Raw genomic sequence first — 19,107 nt, 5'->3', positions numbered from 1 at the left:
TTGAATCTTCTCTTATGTTCTCACCATACTACACATGGTAATTTTTTTTTCCTTTTTCTATTTTTTTCTTCCTCTGAGCTTTAAATAAATACATTTTAAATTAATTTAAAATTTAATTTAATTTTTTTATTGTCTTTCTCCCAGCCCAGTCTAATACCACCAACTGCCTTTTGGAAAGTCCAGATTTGATATGCAAAGTGTCTGGCCTCAGAAACCAATTAGCTGTATGATCTGAGCAAGTCAGTTAACCTTTTTTTGCCTCAATTCCCTCAATAAATGAAGATAATAACACTCATTTGATAGGATTCTTTTTTCTTAAATCATTTTGCCTCCCCAAAAGTTGAATATATATTTTATTTTACTAGTTACATGCAAAATAATTTTATAAATACATTTTTAAAAAGACAATGCCCTAATTTTACAGATTCTCCCATTACAGATGGAGAAACTAAGACCTAGAAAGATTAAGGAGAGACAATATTTAAACTCAGATCATCTGTCTCTAAGTCTGGTGGTCTCTTTCTTCACTGTACCAAATTACCTAAATCCAGTCCATATTAAATGTCACCTTCTTTTCATTCCTGTAACTCTAATAGCCTGTGATCTCTTATTGATAATTTGCCTAAATCTACTTGTTTATTCATGTGTGTAAGTTTTATTTCCTAAACTAGATTTATACCCACTGAGGGAAGGGGCTGTACCATATACTTCTCTCTCTCCAGTGTTCTACATATAATAAGTGAGATTGTCTTTTTAAAGAAACTGGTATTCAGGATGTTGTGAAATGTTTTATCTTTTGTGAATTGTAGGGATGATCTATGAGTTCTATGAATTGTAGAGTAATTCTAACTTTTGAGCTGATGGGAAGGAACAGTACCTTATTTTCCTGTTTGTATTTCCTTTCACAGTTGGGCAAGTAGCACAAGAGGAAAAGGTGACCAGGAGGCTTCTTGGTTGTCTGAGAGTGAGATAGGGATTGTGGAGCCCAGGAATGCACTGAGACCTGTGCACCCAAATGGACTAATCTGAATTCAGTGAAAGGAGGGGTCTTCATGTGGACAGTGCTAGGGCTATGAGCCAGAAAGGGAAGCAGAGCAGTGAATATTAATGAATGCTATTCTAATCAGCTCTGACAAGGGGATGGTTACAGAAATGTCGAAGTTGGGGTAAACAGAGAAACCTCCCTGAAGAGATAGGTTTTAAGCCAGTCTCAAATAAGGATATGAATTTGGCAGAAAGTCTGCCAAGACAGAGAAGTCAAAGGACATGATTGTCCCCTTTCTTGGAATTCACTCCCTCTTTACCTCCTCTGTTTAAAATCCTTGATTTCCTTTAAGGCCCAATTGAAACTTGTACCTTGGCCAAGAATTGGAAATTAAGGGGATGCCTGTAGTTGGGGAATGGCTGAACAAAATGTGACATATAATTATGATGGAATATTATTATGCTATAAGAAATGACAAGTAGGATGCTCTCAGAAAAACCTGAAAAGATTTACATGAATTGATACAAAGTGCAATAAACATCAGAACCAGGAGAACATTGTACAAAGTAACAGCAATATTGTATGATGAATTGTGGATGACTTAGCTATTCTCAATATTACAATGATTCAAGATAATTCCAAAGGACTCATGATGAAAAATGCCATCCACTTCCAAACAAAGAATTGATGTTGTCTGATTATAGACTGAGCATACAATTTCTTTCTATGTGTCTCTTTCCTGTCTCTCTCTTTCTCTTTTCTTTCCTTTTCTTCTTTCTTTCCTTTTTTCCTTCCTTCCTTCCTTCCTTCCTTTCCTTATACAAAATGACTAATATTGAAATATTTTACATTTTTATATACATATGACTCATATCAGGTTGCTTACCATCTCAAGAAGAGGATAGAATTTGGAACCCAAAACTTTAAAAGTAAAACAAATGTTTAAAGTTGTTTTTATATGTAACTGGAGGAAAAATACCACCAAAGGAATTAAGAAGTGTCTCAGAGCATAGTGTTGGTTCTAGAGTCAGGAAGACCTTCATTCAGATGAGACCCAGAGAATCACTGTGGGGTCCTGGGCAAGTTGACTTAATTCTGTTTCAGTTTTCTCCACAGAAAACATTGCCACAGTCAGTAGGTACTTAATAAATGCTTCTTATACCTATTTTAATATTTAGGAGTTTGTTTTTCCAGTTAAACAGCAATTTTGAGAACGGGGACTGTGTCACTTTTGACTTTGTACTCTGGGGGTTTAGCAAATTAATTAACTTCATACCCCAGGGGTCTAGCACAGTATCTGCTATGTTGTAGGAGCTTAATAAATGCTTACTGATTGATTTACTGGTGATAATGTGGGGATGACAAGCAGCTTGGCTCAGGTGTTCAAACTGAAGGTAGATGCAGTGTTCCTGACACATAGTGTGAAGAAAAGAGTCCAAAACTTAGAGATCAGAAACCTGGGAAATGTTAGACAAATCACTTCTCAGAGAGAGTTTCAGTTTCCTCATCTATAAAATTTATGCTACTACTGCCTACTTCAAAAGGCTAGGTAGAGAAAGAGCACTTTTGTGGGAAGGGGTTGAGATGGAGAGCCCGTGGTTAAACATTAATTGGAACACTCCTGGTTACACCCATGTTATGAAGGATTTTAAACTGAAAAATTGAATTTCATCCTAGAAGCAACAAGGAATCAATGACATTTCTTGAGTAGGGGAATAGTAGTTCTAGGGAGTTTCTTTTGGCAGCTGTGTGAAGAATGAATTGGAGAGGAAAGAGACTAGGAGCAACATGTGAAGCTTTGTTCAGGTTTGAGGTGCTGTGAACTAGGGTGATAGCCATGTGAGTGGAGAAAAGGGAAGGCATGCAAGGGATCAATGAGGCAAGGATGAGAGATAACAGAGTATAAGGGAAAGATCATGCGACCAGAATTCAGGAGGTATAGTTTTTAACTATAGCTCACTTCCTCTTTCTGGTTCTCACCTTCCTCATCTATCACATAAAAGGGTTATTCTGAGTAACATCTAAAGACTCTTCTAGCTCTAGTTAGTAAGGCGGGAGATCGGGAGAGGAATGAGTGAGGTACTACAACACATCTCCTCTATGCTAAAGAGAGAACCTCATCCCCTAAAGGAGATAAACAATCAGGATTTTATTGTCTCTTTCTCTACCTCCATCCCCCACTATGTGGGTCTTCTGCCATTGGCCCCAGGAAGAGAGCTTAGTCAAGTGTTGAGGGTGATAAATGAGTCCTGGCTACCTGGGACTCCCAGAACCAAACATGAACTTGAGAAGAAGCCAGGCTCTATCCTGTTTCATCAAAATCACACAAGCAAGAAAGCATGAAAATCTAGCCAGCCCCAGTTATATTTCAGAATCAACTCTGTCTGCTAGCCAAATACCCATCTTCCCCTCTCCAGGTCCCCAACCCATTCTAGAGCCATTAATCAATGCTGCCATTGGTACAGGTTCCACTGGAACTACTGTTCCATTCACCATTTCTGTGACTTCCTAAATCAAAACAAGCTTTACTGGCCATCATTCCCCAATATGTGTGATCTCTACCTTTTGTCTTTGAATCACCAGTGCCCAGCCGGGCTTTTATTTATGTAATAAATACTTTTTTTAATTCATTCATTTGTAGGATTGGATGGAATTGTTTGATCTCTGAAGTTCCTTTCAGTTCAGTCTAAGATGTGTGCTTACTCTAGGAAAGCATTTTACTTTACTTTTATTACATTTGAATTCCAAACTGTTTCTCTCCCTCCTTCTCAACCCTGCATTAAAGAAGGGTTTGCATTTGACACAGATATAGCTAATTAGCTAGCTAGCTATATAGATAGATAGATATAGATATGTATCTATACAATACATAGTTCCAATCAGTTCTTTCTCTGGAGGTGGATACCATTTATAGGTCCTTTATAGTTGATTTAAATATTCATATTGCTCAAAATAGCTTAGTCATTCACATTTACTCTCTGAACAATATTGCTGTTATTATATACAATGTTCTCTTGATACTGCTAATTTCATTGTTCATTATTTCATGCATGTCTTTCCATGTTTTTCTAAAATCAAACTGCTCATCATTTCTTATAGCACAGTGGTATTCCATCACAATTATATGGCACAACTTGTTGGCCATTCCCCAAGTGAAGGGCATCCTCTTAGTTTCCAATTCTTTGCCACCACAAAGAGAGCTACTATAAATATTTTTGGATCATAAAAGTTCTTTTCTTTTTTCTTTGATTGTCTTGGGAAATAGACTTAATAATGGTATTGCTAAATCAGAAGGTATACATAGTTTTATAATTCTTTGGGAATAATTCCAGATTATTCTTTAAAATGGTTGGATCAATTATACATGGCAACAACAAGACTATACGACGATCAATTCTGATGGACATGGCTCTATTCAACAATGAGAGGATTCAAACAGTTCCATTTGTTCGGTGATGAAGAGAGCCATCTATTCCCAGAGAGAGACTGTTGGAACTGAATGTGGAATACAACATAGCATTCTCACTCTCTCTGTTGTTATTTGCTTGCATTTTGTTTTCTTTCTCAGTTTTTCTTTTCCTTCCTTCTTGATCTGATTTTTCTTATGCAGCAAGATAATTGTATGAATATGTATACATATATTGGATTTAACATGTATGTCAACATATTTAACATGTATTGAACTACCTACCAGCTAGGGGAGGGGATGGGGGGAAGGAGGGAAAAATTTTAAACAAAAGCTTTTGCAAGGGTCAATGTTGGGAAAATTACCCATGCATATGCTTTGTAAATAAAAAATAAATAAATGATAAAAATAAAATGGTTGGATCAGTTCACAGTTCCACCAACAATGTATTAGTGTCCCATTGTTTCCACATCCCTTCCATCATTTGTCATTTTCCCCTTCTATCACTTTAGCCAATTTGATAGGCATAAAATGGTATCTCAAAGTTGTTTACATTTCCATTTCTCTAATCAATGATTTAGAACATTTTTTTCATATGACTACATATAACTTTGTTTTTTCCTCCAAAAACTTCCAGTTCATATCCTTTGACCTCAAAGAGGTCTTCTTATAAAATGAACTTGATTATCCTTGAATAACATGAGAGGAGAAACAGCATAAAGTAGTAGGGGGGAAAGGGAATAGGAATCAGGAATTCTGAATCCTAATCTCAATTCTTCCATGGATTATCTATATGATCTTGGGCAAATTAACTTCTTTTTCTGGACCTTAGCTTCTACGACAGTAGGACATTAAACCAGTAGGGAAACAGGCTCAGAGAATGGAAATGAGTTCCCAAAGCAAGTTAGTGGCAGAATTGGAACTAGAACCTTTGTCTCCTTGCTTCACCGCACCTTGCCTCAAAAAACCTTGGAAATTTCTCCTCGTAGGCAGAAGACACTAGGGCAGGCAGCAGGTTGAATTAGGGACAGTCTTTCTTGGGGCTCTGGGTAGCTTATATGACTCCTGACTTAATTAGAATATACCCTTTGCTCTTAATCATCTGCATGCAAAGTGTTCTCTGTACATATTATCTATGCCAACCTAAGGGCTCCTTTCTAGTGGTTACTCATCCTTGAGCTTAGTCACTCTTAATAAATGTGAGTTAGAAAGAATTTGGGGCTAAGAATGGAATGGGTGAGTGAGTGAGTCAGAGAGAGAGAGAGAGAAGAAAGAGAGAGAGAGAGAGAGAAAGAGAGAGAGAGAGAGAGAGAGAGAGAGAGAAAGAGAGAGAGAGAGAGAGAGAGAGAGAGAAACAAGATCATTGAAAATATTCCAAAACCAGTTCCAATGCTTAACTATCTGTGTAGCTTGCAGGCAGCTAGATGGTACAATGAATAGAGTGCTGTGCTTGGAGTGAATTCAAATGTGGCCTCAGACACTTACTAGCTGAATGACCCTGGGCAAGTCACTTCACCTTCCTTGCCTCAGTTTCCTCATCTGTAAAATCACCTAGAGAAGGAAATAGCAAACCAATCCAATATCCTTGCCAAGAAAACCTCAAATGGGGTCACAAAGAATCAGCTACGACTGAGCAACAACTTTGGGCAAGTCATTTCTCTCTTAGCCTTGGTTTCCTCATCTGCACAGGGACAATAATACCTGTGTTATCTACTTCACAAGGTTGTTTGTTGTAGGGTAAACCTTTTATACAGTGCAAAGCACTATGCCAATTAAATACTTTTAATTCTCATGACTTTGTCAATCTGCACAGTAAAAGCTCAACAAATTTTTTTTGGAGTTATGTAATATTTTATAAAGTATCTACTCTCATATCCCTTCCATTGTCACAGATAATGAAAAATTGACTGCATTTCATTTTAAAACTGAAAGTACGTGGAGCTATTTTTTCACCTACAATAAAGGTACTCTGATTGAGGGAAGCCCCCATTCTGTAAACCTTATTTCTCCCTCTAATTTTCTCCTCCTCCCTTTCCTTCTTCTTCCTTCTCCTTCTCTTTTTCCTCTTTCTCTTCCTTCTCTTCCTCCTTCTCCCCTTCTTCTTTCTCCTCCATCTCCAGGAAGTCTTCCTACACTCTCTTAAAGGAAGGTAACAAGTAATCCCTGCTCTCAAGATTTAATGTCATAAGGGAAACTAGAAGTTTTCTACTCCCAATCCTTTATTTCACAGGGGCAGGCATAGAGAATAGAAATGTCTGATACAAATTTACAAAGGAAATAACTTGGGTTTGACTTCAAATCCTTTTAATTTAAGGCCATTGCTTTTCCCATTACCTTCACCCATCCTTCCATCATTTGATCTTCACACATTTCTTGGACTCCAAGCCTTGACAAAAATTGAAAAAAAGTATACCTACCTTTCTTGCTTCCTAAATCTCCACTTCACAGAAAATTATACATTATCATTTTCTGTTCTTATTGCACCCCATGGGAAACTGAGTTCAGGTGGTCTCATAACCCGGTACCATTTGCCAAGCATTTTCTCTGTCAGGTCATCTTCTCTCCCTCCTTTCCTACCCCATCCCAGTCCCTTAACCTGTCAGGGAGATCCTGGCTAACAATGGTCTTTAGGTGTTCATCTCTGCTAACTGTACCTGAAAGGTTCATATTATAATGGGCACTTAAGCATCCTCTAACCCAGCACCTGATATATAGTAGGCATGTCATAAATGATTGTTGATTGACTGATTGATTCATCTGAATAGCATTTGTGATACTTGGAGATGTGAGATACTCAAACATATTATCCCAGAAATCCCTCCCGAACATTCCTTGAAATCCAAATTTAAAAAAACATCTCCAATTAACTGGTGTACTCTGAGATACCATTTCAGTTACAAAAGAAGTGCTATATTCATAATAATGGGTGTTATGGATGAAAAGAAAAGGATAGATGCAAGAGACATTGTGAAGATGGGATCCAGAAGGTAAGGATGAAAGGTAGCAGACTTTAGTTAAAAATGTATTGGGCTAGGAGTCAAGAGATCTAGCCACTACCTGATTGTGATGGTGAATAAGACACTGCTCTCTCTGGTTTTCACCTTCATCTGTCACATGAAATGGTTATCCTGAGTGACCTCTAAATTCTCTTCAGCTCTAGCTGGACTCTGGTGAGTCAAGTGAAGAAAGAAAAGGAGACATGGGAACTCCTCATTGCTAAAGAAAGAACCTTGACCCCTACAGGAAATAAACAATCAGGATTTTATTGTCTCTCTCCCCACTTCCATCCCAGGCTCTGAGGGCTCCCTGCCACTGTCCCCAGGAAGGGAGCTTAGTCAAGTGTTTAAGGATGATAAATGAGTACCAGCTACCTGGGACTCCCAGAGTCCAACATGAACCTGAGAAGGAGCCAGCCTCTATCCTGCTCCATCAAAATCACACAAGCAAGAAAGCATGAAAATGTTCTGCTAAGGAGTCCAGCCTGTCCTAAGCTCCTTCTGCTCTCCCTAGTCACATTTTTACTTAGGGACTGTGGTTTTTCTATTTCTACTTCAGGCAAAAAGGGGGTGGTATCATGGGAGTAATGTTTTTAGAAGGCGATAAAGAAAGCTCAAGGGAAAATAGTTAGGAAGATGAGAAGACTGCTAAAAAAAAAAAAAGACTACACAAAATGAAGTAAAGAGAGCAAGGGAAACAACATACACAATGACTGCTATAAGGAAAATGAAAAGACCATTCAGATGTAGCTGAAAGCTATACAACTGTAATACCCAGTATTGGCAGCAGCAGAAGAAGTGGGGGACTAGGGGTACAGAATGTTGCCTATTCATCATTTTGGTTGCTGTATCATTTGTTTTTCTTAACTCTTGCTTTGTTACAAGGAGTGGCAACTATATTTGGAAATAACTGTGGTGCGGAAATAAGAGATCAATAAAAACTTTTCTATAATACATCAGGCAACCTCCAAGACAATCCTTTAAGTGGGTGGGCTCCCTGAAAGAAATAGAATTCCAGAAACCATTTTAGACAGAAGTTAGGGATGGTAACAACATGATTAGCTTGATTTACTATTTCCTCCAACCTCAATGTCTTTTGAGCTCCCCTTTTCGAGGCCCAGTGAATAAAAGTTGCAAAAAAAGAAACATTTAATTTAATATTTTAGCTTTTAGATTTGTTCCAAAATTTTAAAAAAGGGCCTCTCTAATAAGTAATAAGTTCTCCATCCCTGGAGGTCTTCAGATAGAAGCTAGATTATTATTTGTCAGGGATATGTTAAGATTTATATTCCATCTATGGATTGGAAAAAATGACCTCCAAAGTTTCTTCCAATTCTGAAATGCCATTATTCCTAGCAGATCCATCCTTATTGTATTTTTTTCACAGCCAAGTGGCACAGTGAATAACACACTGAATCAAAAAAAAGTAAAAAAAAAAAAAAAAACATGAGTTCAAATCACCTTAGACATTTACCAGGCAAGTCTGCTCACCTCACTTTGCTCAATTGTATAATGGTTATAAAAAGAGCATTAACTCTGTGGGGTTATTGTAAAGATCAAAAGAGATAATATCTGCACATAGATCTTATATAAATGCTCATTCTCTCCCCTTTACATCCCAAAGTTTCAATTTCTCTAGATCCTGTGAGTTCTGTGGGTTGACAAGCTCCCATAACTTGACCGGTACTTCTGCACATGACTACCTTTTTCCTCTTTTTCTGAACTCTACAAGTAGAGAATGATGCTCTGTCTACTTGGATATGAGCTTTCTTAAAGCCTGATAGGGTATACGTTGGTAAGGGCAGGGCAGGGTCAAGGGGATCTGGGTCCAAACAAGGTACAGCAAAAGACTCCAGCTTGGTTCAGCAAAGTTGAGACCAGAGAGAATTAGAATTCCTGGCTTGGTTTCCTATTTAGCCCAAAGCGTAATATAAAAGTTTGCTCTTGTGGGATACCAAGGAATGTGGTGGCTGCTGGGGTCTATCATAGGAGAAAATGATTCTGTGAGCAGGCAGCAATCACTAAGGACAGGAGGGAAAGTCAATATCCTTGATCTCTGTTTTCCAAGAAGCATATTTAAGAGATCCAGAAGTCTTCTGAGGCTTAGAGAAAGTCTCCTAGGGACCAACAAATCAATTGAACCAAAGGAGGAAACAAGCTGATAAAACAATTAGAAGATCCGAGGTGAAACTTTCTGACCAAAAACAAACAAACAAAAAAGCATGCGATTGATCAGCAAGCTTTAATTGGCACTGTGCCCAGAGTTTGAAAAGTAAAGAAAAAGCTTTTGCCTTCAAGAAACTTAAATTCTAATCAGGAAGACAATGTATACACAGCACAGATACTAAGTAAACCTTGGAGGGGAAGCATTAGGGGAAGGATGATATTGGCAAAGTAACTATTCTTCCAATAGGAAGTAACTCTTGGGTTGGATGTTGAAGGAAGCCAGAGATTCTAAAAGGCAAAAGGGAGGAGAGAGAGCATCCTACCTGGGGCTGCTAGAACAAAGGCACTACAATAAGTGGTCTAGGGACCAGGGAAGATGGTAGAATTGCCTTCTCTGTAATGTTCCTACAATTAGCTCTTATGATGAGTTCCAAGGGAGCTAAAGAGGTATTAGGACTCTTATTTTACCAAATGAGCTATAACGAGACAGGATCTGAATAGCAGATGTTTAAGAATTACTGGACCTGTTTCCGTATGCTACAAGGGTCAAGCCTAAAGGCAGAGACCTGGATGAGATGACCCTCCCAGTTCCCAGTATGATTCCAGAAGGCACTGCTGTAAGACTTGCATGAAGGAAACCTCTTGCTGAGGCAGCTAGGTGGTGCAATAATTAGAGCCCTGGGCTCTAAACCAGAAGACCTGCAGGGACAAGTGCATGTTTGTTCTTTCCATGATGCTCTCTTTCCTTCTTATCCTCTGGCACCTCAATCTATAGTAGATTTTCAACAAATGCTTATTTGTTAAATTAAATTGAATTCTCTCCTGTCTTTATTCTAGAGGCAGGTGATTCAGTGGATAGATCACTGAACTTGATGTCAGGAGGACCTGAGTTCGAATCTAATCTCATTTATTAGATGTGTGACCATGAGCAAGTCACTTAATCGCTACCTCCTGCCTCAGTTGCCTCAACTTTAAAATGGGACTAATGATAGCATCTGCCTCCCAGGATTTTTATAAGGATCTATTAAGATCATATTGTAAAAACAGCACACTTCCTGGCACATAATAGGTGCTCAATAAATTTTCCTCCTTCCTTCCTTCTCCTTCTGTTCTTCTCAGACCCCTCTGGGGTGAGGAGCATGCTCACAATTACCAGGCAGCTCTCTTACTGTCTTCCACATACCCCAGCTATCTTTCCCACAGGATCTGAAGGGTCTCAGGGAATATCTTCAGCTCTGGGCATCACATTTTAGGAAGGACATTAATAATCTGCAAAGCATCATAGGAAGGCAATCAAAGCCTGAAATCCACATCAAATATAGATCTTTTGAAGGAGCTAGGAATGGTTAGACTAGGAAAGAGATCTATCTATAAGGATGCAAAGAAGAGATTGGATTTCTTCTGTTCGGCCTGAGAGCAGTGATGGAGATTGCAAAGAGGCAGCTGTAGACTGAACAGAAGAAAAAAACTTCCTAATGATTGGAGCTGGTAGCACAGTGGAGCAGGCAGCCTCAGCTGCTGAAGGACTCCCCTTCATTTGAGGTCTTTAAGTCAAGTGACCACTTGACTGGCATGTTATAATGGGTTTGTTTGTGTGTGTGTGTCTGTGTGTGCGTGTGTGTATAGATAGAATTCAATGAAATCCCTTCCAATTCCGAAATTCTATGATTCTGTGAATGCAGACTCATTTAAAATGTGTCAATCTGAGCCCAACAAAATTAAGCAGGTAAATCCAATGGGGGAGAAAAAGCACTAAATTCAACAGTCTAGTGAGCAAAGCATTAGTTTGGGAGATGGGAAAACTGACAGCTGGGCCAGATGCTGACATTAAACTTGCTGTGTAGCCTGGGGGAAATCATTTCTCCTTCTCTGAGTGTGTTTTCTCATTTGTAAAATGAGGGGGTTGGACAGAAAGATCCCTTGGACCTATCCAGGACCCTATTCACAACTATGTTATGATTCACAGTGGCAACAGCTTTCTAGATGAAATGGATCATATATCTATCTCCTCAATTCAGAAAGAAAGACGTGACTTAATCAAGGTCACACTGATAATAAATTAAGTGGTCCTCCTAACCAGTTGGAAGAGAGTTTTACAACATTACACTGGACTTTGGATCATTGAGAAAATGGCTGCCCCTCTATTGATGCATAGAGCTGAGAGTTGACTGGGTAGATTCCATTTCTCCCCGAATTACACTTGCAGAAAAGCCAAAGTAATGAGATGGAAATAGGTTAACCAGTAAAATCCCTTTCTCTGAATCTTAGACACGAAAAAAGATCAATACTTAAAGATAAATTTATGCTTTTTGACTTTTGCAGGGCTGCACCAATGAATTCATTTTAGAAATAAATTAGTCATTTCTTTAAACAATGCACATACAGAAACAAATGTTCATTTGGATGAGTCTTAAGAAGGTCATTCCAGCCATCCCTCTGCCTATGCAGGACTAAACCTCACTCAGTCCAGACAGAGGAACCTGGCTGTAGGCTGAGAAGCCTCCAGGGAGAGTCTCCCCTCAGTCACTGCACACTTTTAATGGCTGACAAGTTCTTTCCAGTTCTTTTCCTCTTATTCTTCCCTGCCTCATAGAATCACTCTCTTCCTTTAAGATACAGCTCAAATATCATCATTACCAGGAACTTTTTCTGATCCCCGCCCCCATCTTTTCCTCTTATTTTAACCTGCCTCATAGAATCACTCCCTTCCTTTAAGATTCAGCTCAAAATTCATCATTACCAGGAACTTTTCCTGATCCGCGCCCCCATCTTTTCCTCTTATTTTAACCTGCCTCATAGAATCACTCCCTTCCTTTAAGATACAGCTCAAATATCATCATTACCAGGAACCTTTCCTGATTCCCTCTTACCTTCATTACTAATGCTCTCTCTCCCTAATCACTTTACATTTATATACTTTGCATTTATTTGGATTTCTTCCCTTTATACTTAATCTGGACACACACACACACACACACACACACACACACACACACACACCCTTGTAGTTATCCACTGTTAGAATGTAACTTCCTTGAAAGCAGAAATTGTTTCATTCTCTTTATTTGTATCTCCAGTGCTTAGCAATCCTTGGCACAGAATAAGCACTCAATAAATGATTATTGATTGTTTGATTTGACCCTGAGATTCACCTGTTCACAAGCAGCCTTCTCTAGAATCATATTCTAAAGCTATAATGTTGGAGGCATATATGAATTCCCTGATCCCCTACTTTTCATCATTCCTCAATTACTCCCATCTTTAATCATAATGGGATGTTCAAAGTTATACTTGTCTAGCTAGGAACAAACCTAGAACCAAAACCTAGCTCTTCTGACCCTTATCTGGATTAGAACTGTTTTTGTTGTTTTCTTACCTTTAACAATGAGATCTAACTCTCCATTCCCTGAAGGGGAACAAGATTGTCCCATCAAGATGGTTTCAATGATATTGTCTATGGAGGGCTTGGTCTCACTCTCCCTCTTGGGGAGAAGGGCTAAGCTTGGAGGGGGGAGATATCTGCCTCTCACTCAAGGCCTTTGAAGCAAGGAGATTCTGGCCACTGTATTCCCGTGAACCTCACTTCTCCACTTTTTACTACCCAACCTCTTCAGCCTGAGTCACCATTTTGTACTACTGAAACCACATAATGTCCAATCTTTCTCCTTCTAGCCAAAGTCAAATGGATATTAGCCATAGTCTTAGCATGTCCCCATCCAGCCTGAACAAATTTATCTCTCATTCCTCCAGGAAGAGTGGGATCCCAAACAGAAGGCTGCTGCCTGGTCCCAGAATGGGGAGAGTTAATACTGCAGCAGCAGAGAGAGCTCAGGAAATGAACAATATGCTGAGTCACCAATTGACTGCCCGGACCTCAGCAGCATCATTCTGCTCTCACCATCCCAGGGGACTGCACATCCAGTGCCCCATTTCTGTCATTTCTGCTTGGGACTGGAGTGGGCAGAGGGTCAGGTAAGCAAGGTTCAAATTCCAGTTCTGCTCATTACTGCCTGTGGAACTTTGAGCAGATCACCTTTTCTCTTCGCCATCAAATAATGTTCAGTCATTTTTCAGTAATGTCTGACTCTCTGTTACCCTGTTGGGGGTTTTCTTGGCAAAGATACTTGAGTGATATGCCATTTCCTTCTCCAGCTTAATTTACAAATGAGGAAATTGAGGCAAACAGCACTTGTCATGACCCTGTTTTGAGCTTTTTTTGCAAAGATTCTGGAATAGTTCACCATTTCCTTCTCCAGCCCATTATACAGATCAAGAAATTGAGGCAAAAAGCACTCTTTGTGATCCTATTTGAGGTTTTCTTGACAAAATTACTGGAGTGGTTCGCCATTTCCTTCTCCGGCCCATTTTACAGATGAGGAAACTGAAGCCAAAAGGGCAAAGTGACCTGACCAGGATCACATGGTTAGTAAATGTCTTTGTCAAATTTGAACTCAGGTCTCCCTGATTCCAAGTCCAGCACTTCATCCACTGCACCACTGCCATTGGGTTCCTTATATATAAAAACCAGAGTTGATTTCTAGGGTCCCATTCAGTTCAAAATACTATGATCCAAGTGGTTTCCTGGAGCTGGGGTACATAAAATGATGGGGAGGAGACATAGGCAGGTTGTACTAGACAGGAGGCACAGAAGGAGGAAGAGGAAGATCTCAGTCAATCAGTCAGGATTTTGGCACATCCCACTATTTGCCTAGTTCTATACTGCAGGGTACTAGAAAAGTATACAGAGTATGGAAGAGACTGAGATGTTGCCTCCCAGAGGGCTTACAACCAGTGGGATGGACAGCCATACCAAGGCACAAATTGGGAAAAAATTTAGAATGAGTGGCTCTTCCTTTCTAAGCCTTAGTTTCCTTATTTGTAAAACTAGGGGAGGACACTGGATTAGATCATCTCAAAGAGCCTTTAATATTTAATATATAACTTAATACAATACTTAACAATTAATCCTTCAATACAGTTCTTAATACAGTGGTTCTATAACTCATCCAGAAAGAGCCTAGACTTATCCCCTGGGTCCCAGCTTTCAACTTCTCCCAATACTGTCTTTCCTTTGTGGCAGGGATGGTCTCTGGAAGCACCAAGTATTTGATCTCTTAACTAGAAATGGGACTGAGAAATAGAATGTGTCTGGTATTGGTGGTGAGGACTTAAGGACATTGAAACAGGCACTAACTAGAATTTATATGACACCTTTAGATTTTCAAATCATTTTACAAACATTATCTCCTTTTTGAACAACAACTCTGGTAGATACGTGCTATTATCACCTCCATTTTACAGATGAAGAAATTGAGAAAAATAAGGGTTAAATGACTTGCCCGAGTTAGTAATTGTCAGTGTCTGGATTTGAACTCAGGTTTTGGGGACTTCTAATCCAGTGCTTGGAACATTGTGACTCTTAGCTGTGTAAATAATCTGGAAAATGGTTGGAACCTCCTTCCCTTAAGGATTTGGAGACTAGAAGAGATCTTTGTCTATTCAGAGTGAATTTTTTAAAAATCATACCTGGAGGCAGGGGACTGGCTGTGATGACCTCAGAAAGGTCTCACCAGATGAAGCTTTCTGTGACATTCACTTGGGATGTTAGGTAGTCTGCTTAGCTCTGCTCAGGTTTCTCTAACTCTCCATGTGGGAAGAATGCAATTTGGGGGGAAGCATTTGGGGAGAACTGAGATGCCAGGAGAATGTAGTTTAGGAAAAAGAGATCATGGGCATTGATGAGATTCAGGACCTTCATGCAGAGAAGCAGATGAGGTATTTTCATATGAAGACATGCTATACTTTTTCAAATCAGTTTTTCCTTATCCTTCATACTAGATGCACATCTTCATTTTAAGCTACAAAACATTAAAAATTCATAAATCTTCTATGCGACTAAATGGTACAAGCTCCCTTGTACCTTGTTGATCTTCAACTAAGGGGCACTGATGAGTCCTGAATGCTCCAGGTTTGTTGAATATTTCTGGGAGGAATGAGGAATTAGGGAGATAGAAAAACTTGCTTGTGAAAGTTGGAGACGGGGGATAGGAAACAGGAAGCCCATATATGGGAAACAAAGAAAGAGGATAAAGGAATGGGGGTGAAATGTTAGCTAAGAAGGAAAACAGGCAGAAAATACAAGAATTCTGTTCCCTGTGGAGAAGGTGCTCAAAGACCACATAGTGCCCCCTGCTGCCTTTTAAAATCCTCCCTCAGCCCTCAGGTAACTAAAGACTAACAGTGCTCTCTATTGTTAGGTCTCTACATTGCAGTCACTGGGGCTCTTATTCCTTAGCGGCAGTGACTGAGGAGTCAGTCCCTGGGTTGCAGCTGGGATCAGGCAACCCTGAGTCAATGATCACAACCTGGAAAGGAGAGATGGGAGACCCGCTGGAGACCGGAGGCAGAGGGAAACTTCATTAGCCATGAAACAGAGCAGAACAGCAGGGAGAGGTGTTTGCCAGCCAGCCTGTGCAGAGCAGGGGAAGCTAAAACCCTTCAGAGGCTCTGAAGCACAGGTCCACATTATCTACTTTATATATGTGCACATACATATGCATGCAAATACAGCTACATGTGTGTAGCATGTGCACCTGTAGAATCATTCAAATATAGGGGAATATGTGTGTTCTGTGCTATGTATGACTTTAAACAGACTGCCTTCTTTAGCTGTCCTTCAACTAGATGGAAGGAACAAAGGGACTCTGGGAGGGGGAGGGATCATATTTTTGGTAGAGTGGAAAAAACGATGGTCCCCCCTAGGGATAAAGCCTGGCCCTGACACATAACCTGAATGATCTTGGGCAAGATATTTCACTTTTCTCTGCCTCAGTTCCCTCCTTTATAAATGGGATATTGGACCAGACAATCTCCCAGAGGTCTTTCAGGATCTAAACCTATGTTTTATAAATGTGACATAGGAATGGGATGAGGGAGGAGAAGGCCCCAAGGCAACCATAAGCAAGGAAACTGTTCAACAACAATACCATCACAATGACAAAGCTCTCTCCATGTGTGATCTCATTTGAGCTTCACAACAGCCCATTGATGTAGATGCTACAAATAGTAGCATCCCTTGTAGGGTAGATACTATTGGTATTATTACCCCTGTTTATACATTAGGAGGCTGAGACCCAACACAGATCAGGCAATTTGCTTAACTTCACACAAATGAGTGTCAGAAATGGAATCTGAAATCCGGTCTTCCCGACTCCAAGCCCAGCCCTCTATGTTACGTTGCCCCTCAGTGGTCACCCTCATTATCCATACATGATACAAATCCCAGTGTAATGTCATGAAGCGCCACAGTGATGTCTGCTAATCCTTCACCTGTCTGTGTGAGACTAATTATTCCCTGGACCATTGTGTTTTGACGGAACCAATTGCTGATGATTTGGTGCATTTTGCCTATATCCTCATCCTGATGACATATACTGAAAGTAATTATGAGCAGTATTTTGCCCTTTTACAAAATAATAGAACTTCAGACTTGGAAGAAGCTTTTTGTTTTGGGTTTTGTGGGGCATTCCCTAAGAATATTTTCCTATTTAATAGTATTTTTTTCCAATTACATATAAAGATAGTTTTCAACATTTGCTTTTATAAGATTTTCATTTCAAATTTTTTTCTCCCTTCCTTCTTCCTCTCCCCAAGACAGCAAACAATCTAATATAGGTTATACATGTACAATCATATTACACATATTTAGGAGAAGTTTTAAAAGGCATCTAGGAATCCTCTCTCCAGCCTCTACTTATGTGAAAATAATAATGACTAACATTTACATAGCACTGTAAGGTTCCGTAAAACCCTTTACAAATATTGTCTCCTCAGAAGAACATTGTGCACAGTAACAGCAAGATTATGTGATAATCAACTATGACAGACTTAGCTCTTCTCAGCAATGCAGTGATCCAAGTCAGTTCCAATAGAGTTGGGATGGAAAATGCCATTCACATCCAGAAGGAGAACTATGGAGACTGAATACAGATCAAAGCATACAATTTTCACCTTTGTTTGTTTGTTTGCTCTTTTTCATATTTTTTGCCTTTTGTTCTAATTTTTCTTTCATAATGTGACAAATATGGAAATATGTTTAAAATGAATGAAGATGTATAACCTATATCAGATTGCTTCCTGTCTTGGGGAGGGGGCAACAAGGGAGGGAAGAAGAAAAAGTTTGGAACTCAAAATCTTTTGAAAATGAATGTTGAAAATTATCTTTGCACATAATTGGACAAATAAAATATTATTGAGAAAAGAGCCACAAGTTATTATTTCATTTAATTCTCACAACAGCCCTGTGAAGCTATTATTATTTCATTTTTCAGATGTGCAAAATAAGTCAGGCAGAGGGAAATTAACTAACCCAGAGTAGCAGTTAGTAAGCATTTGATATCAAACTTGAACTTACTGACTGCATGTCTGACATTCTATACATTGTACCACCTTGCTGGCTCAAGGTTTCAGAAATTGTTTTGTGAACCGAAGAGAATCCCATGGTAAGATAACTTATTGCATAGATCTTGTAGAGGCCATAGTCCCATTGTTCTGGGTATTGTATATTGATCAGAACCTTATCTGGCCTGGGACATTTTATTAAGGATATTGACAAGCTAGAAGATGTTTAAAGAATACAGAGGGGGATAGAAGGATGGGGACCATGGTGTTTAGAAGAGAAAAGATTTAAAGAGGAAGTCACAATAGTTGTCTTCTGGTATTTGAGTGGCCAGAGATTTTACTTATTAGTTTTGGCCCCAAAGACCAGAAAAAAAGAATGGAAAATTTTAGAGAGGCAGCTTTGGACTTAAAATAAGGAAAAACTTCCTAACAAAATGGGACCTCACTGTTGATCTATAGAGAATGAATGATGAGCTTTCAAGAAGGAAATTCCTGTTCAGATGTAAGTTGGAGAAATGGCTTTTGAGATTCTATTATCAGTCAAGGAAATGGGGTAGTATTAGAGAAAAAGTTAAGAATGAAGTATTGAGAGAAAAAGCAAGCAAAACACAAAGGTGAAAATAGTATGCTTAGATTCACATTCAGTCCCCATAGTTCTCCCTCTGGAAGTAGATGGATGGCATTTTCCATCCTAAGTCTATTGGAATTGACTTGGATCATCACATTTCTGAGAAGAACTAAGTCTATCATACTTGATCATCACATACTCCATTGGGGACTAATCACGATATTCCTACTGACTAGTTAATGGTGCACATTAGTCATCTACTATATAAAATGAAGAGAAGCAGGGAGTAAATAAGTTCCTTTCTACCTCTAAGGTACTACCATTCTAACGATACAGATTTCCTTCTTAAGCTAGCTCAACTTCTCTTAGAGAGTAAGCCAAACCTATGATCTCAGCTCTAAAACGACATGAGGTCAGTAATAATAATAATCCCTTACAAACCTATAGCATTGGATATAGAATGCTTTCACATATATTATTTCATTTGATCCCCTTGACATTTGATGAGATAAGCAAAGTAGGCTGTAAATACAATGGAAGTTAGGAAGACCTGGGTCTAGTCCAGGGGAAAGCCACAGACAAATGA

The 19,107-nt window shown here is 39.2% G+C and overlaps 1 protein-coding gene and 1 long non-coding RNA gene across 3 annotated transcripts in view; one reads left to right on the top strand and one right to left on the bottom strand.

Moving 5' to 3' along the window:
• SYT2 (synaptotagmin 2) overlaps window positions 1-19,107 on the bottom strand; it is a 171,661-nt gene that overhangs the window by 32,390 nt on the left and 120,164 nt on the right. The window lies entirely within an intron of this gene.
• LOC127562716 (uncharacterized) overlaps window positions 1-19,107 on the top strand; it is a 91,816-nt gene that overhangs the window by 1,197 nt on the left and 71,512 nt on the right. The window contains exon 2 of the long non-coding RNA XR_007953800.1: window positions 13,304-13,525. This is a non-coding gene — a long non-coding RNA (uncharacterized LOC127562716). The remainder of the gene's footprint in view (window positions 1-13,303; window positions 13,526-19,107) is intronic.

The sequence above is a fragment of the Antechinus flavipes genome, chromosome 4, assembly GCF_016432865.1.
Source record: "Antechinus flavipes isolate AdamAnt ecotype Samford, QLD, Australia chromosome 4, AdamAnt_v2, whole genome shotgun sequence".
Classification (NCBI taxonomy): domain Eukaryota; kingdom Metazoa; phylum Chordata; class Mammalia; order Dasyuromorphia; family Dasyuridae; genus Antechinus; species Antechinus flavipes.
The sequence above is the reverse complement of the archived record's forward strand: the minus strand, read 5'-3'. Positions and strand labels throughout refer to the sequence as shown.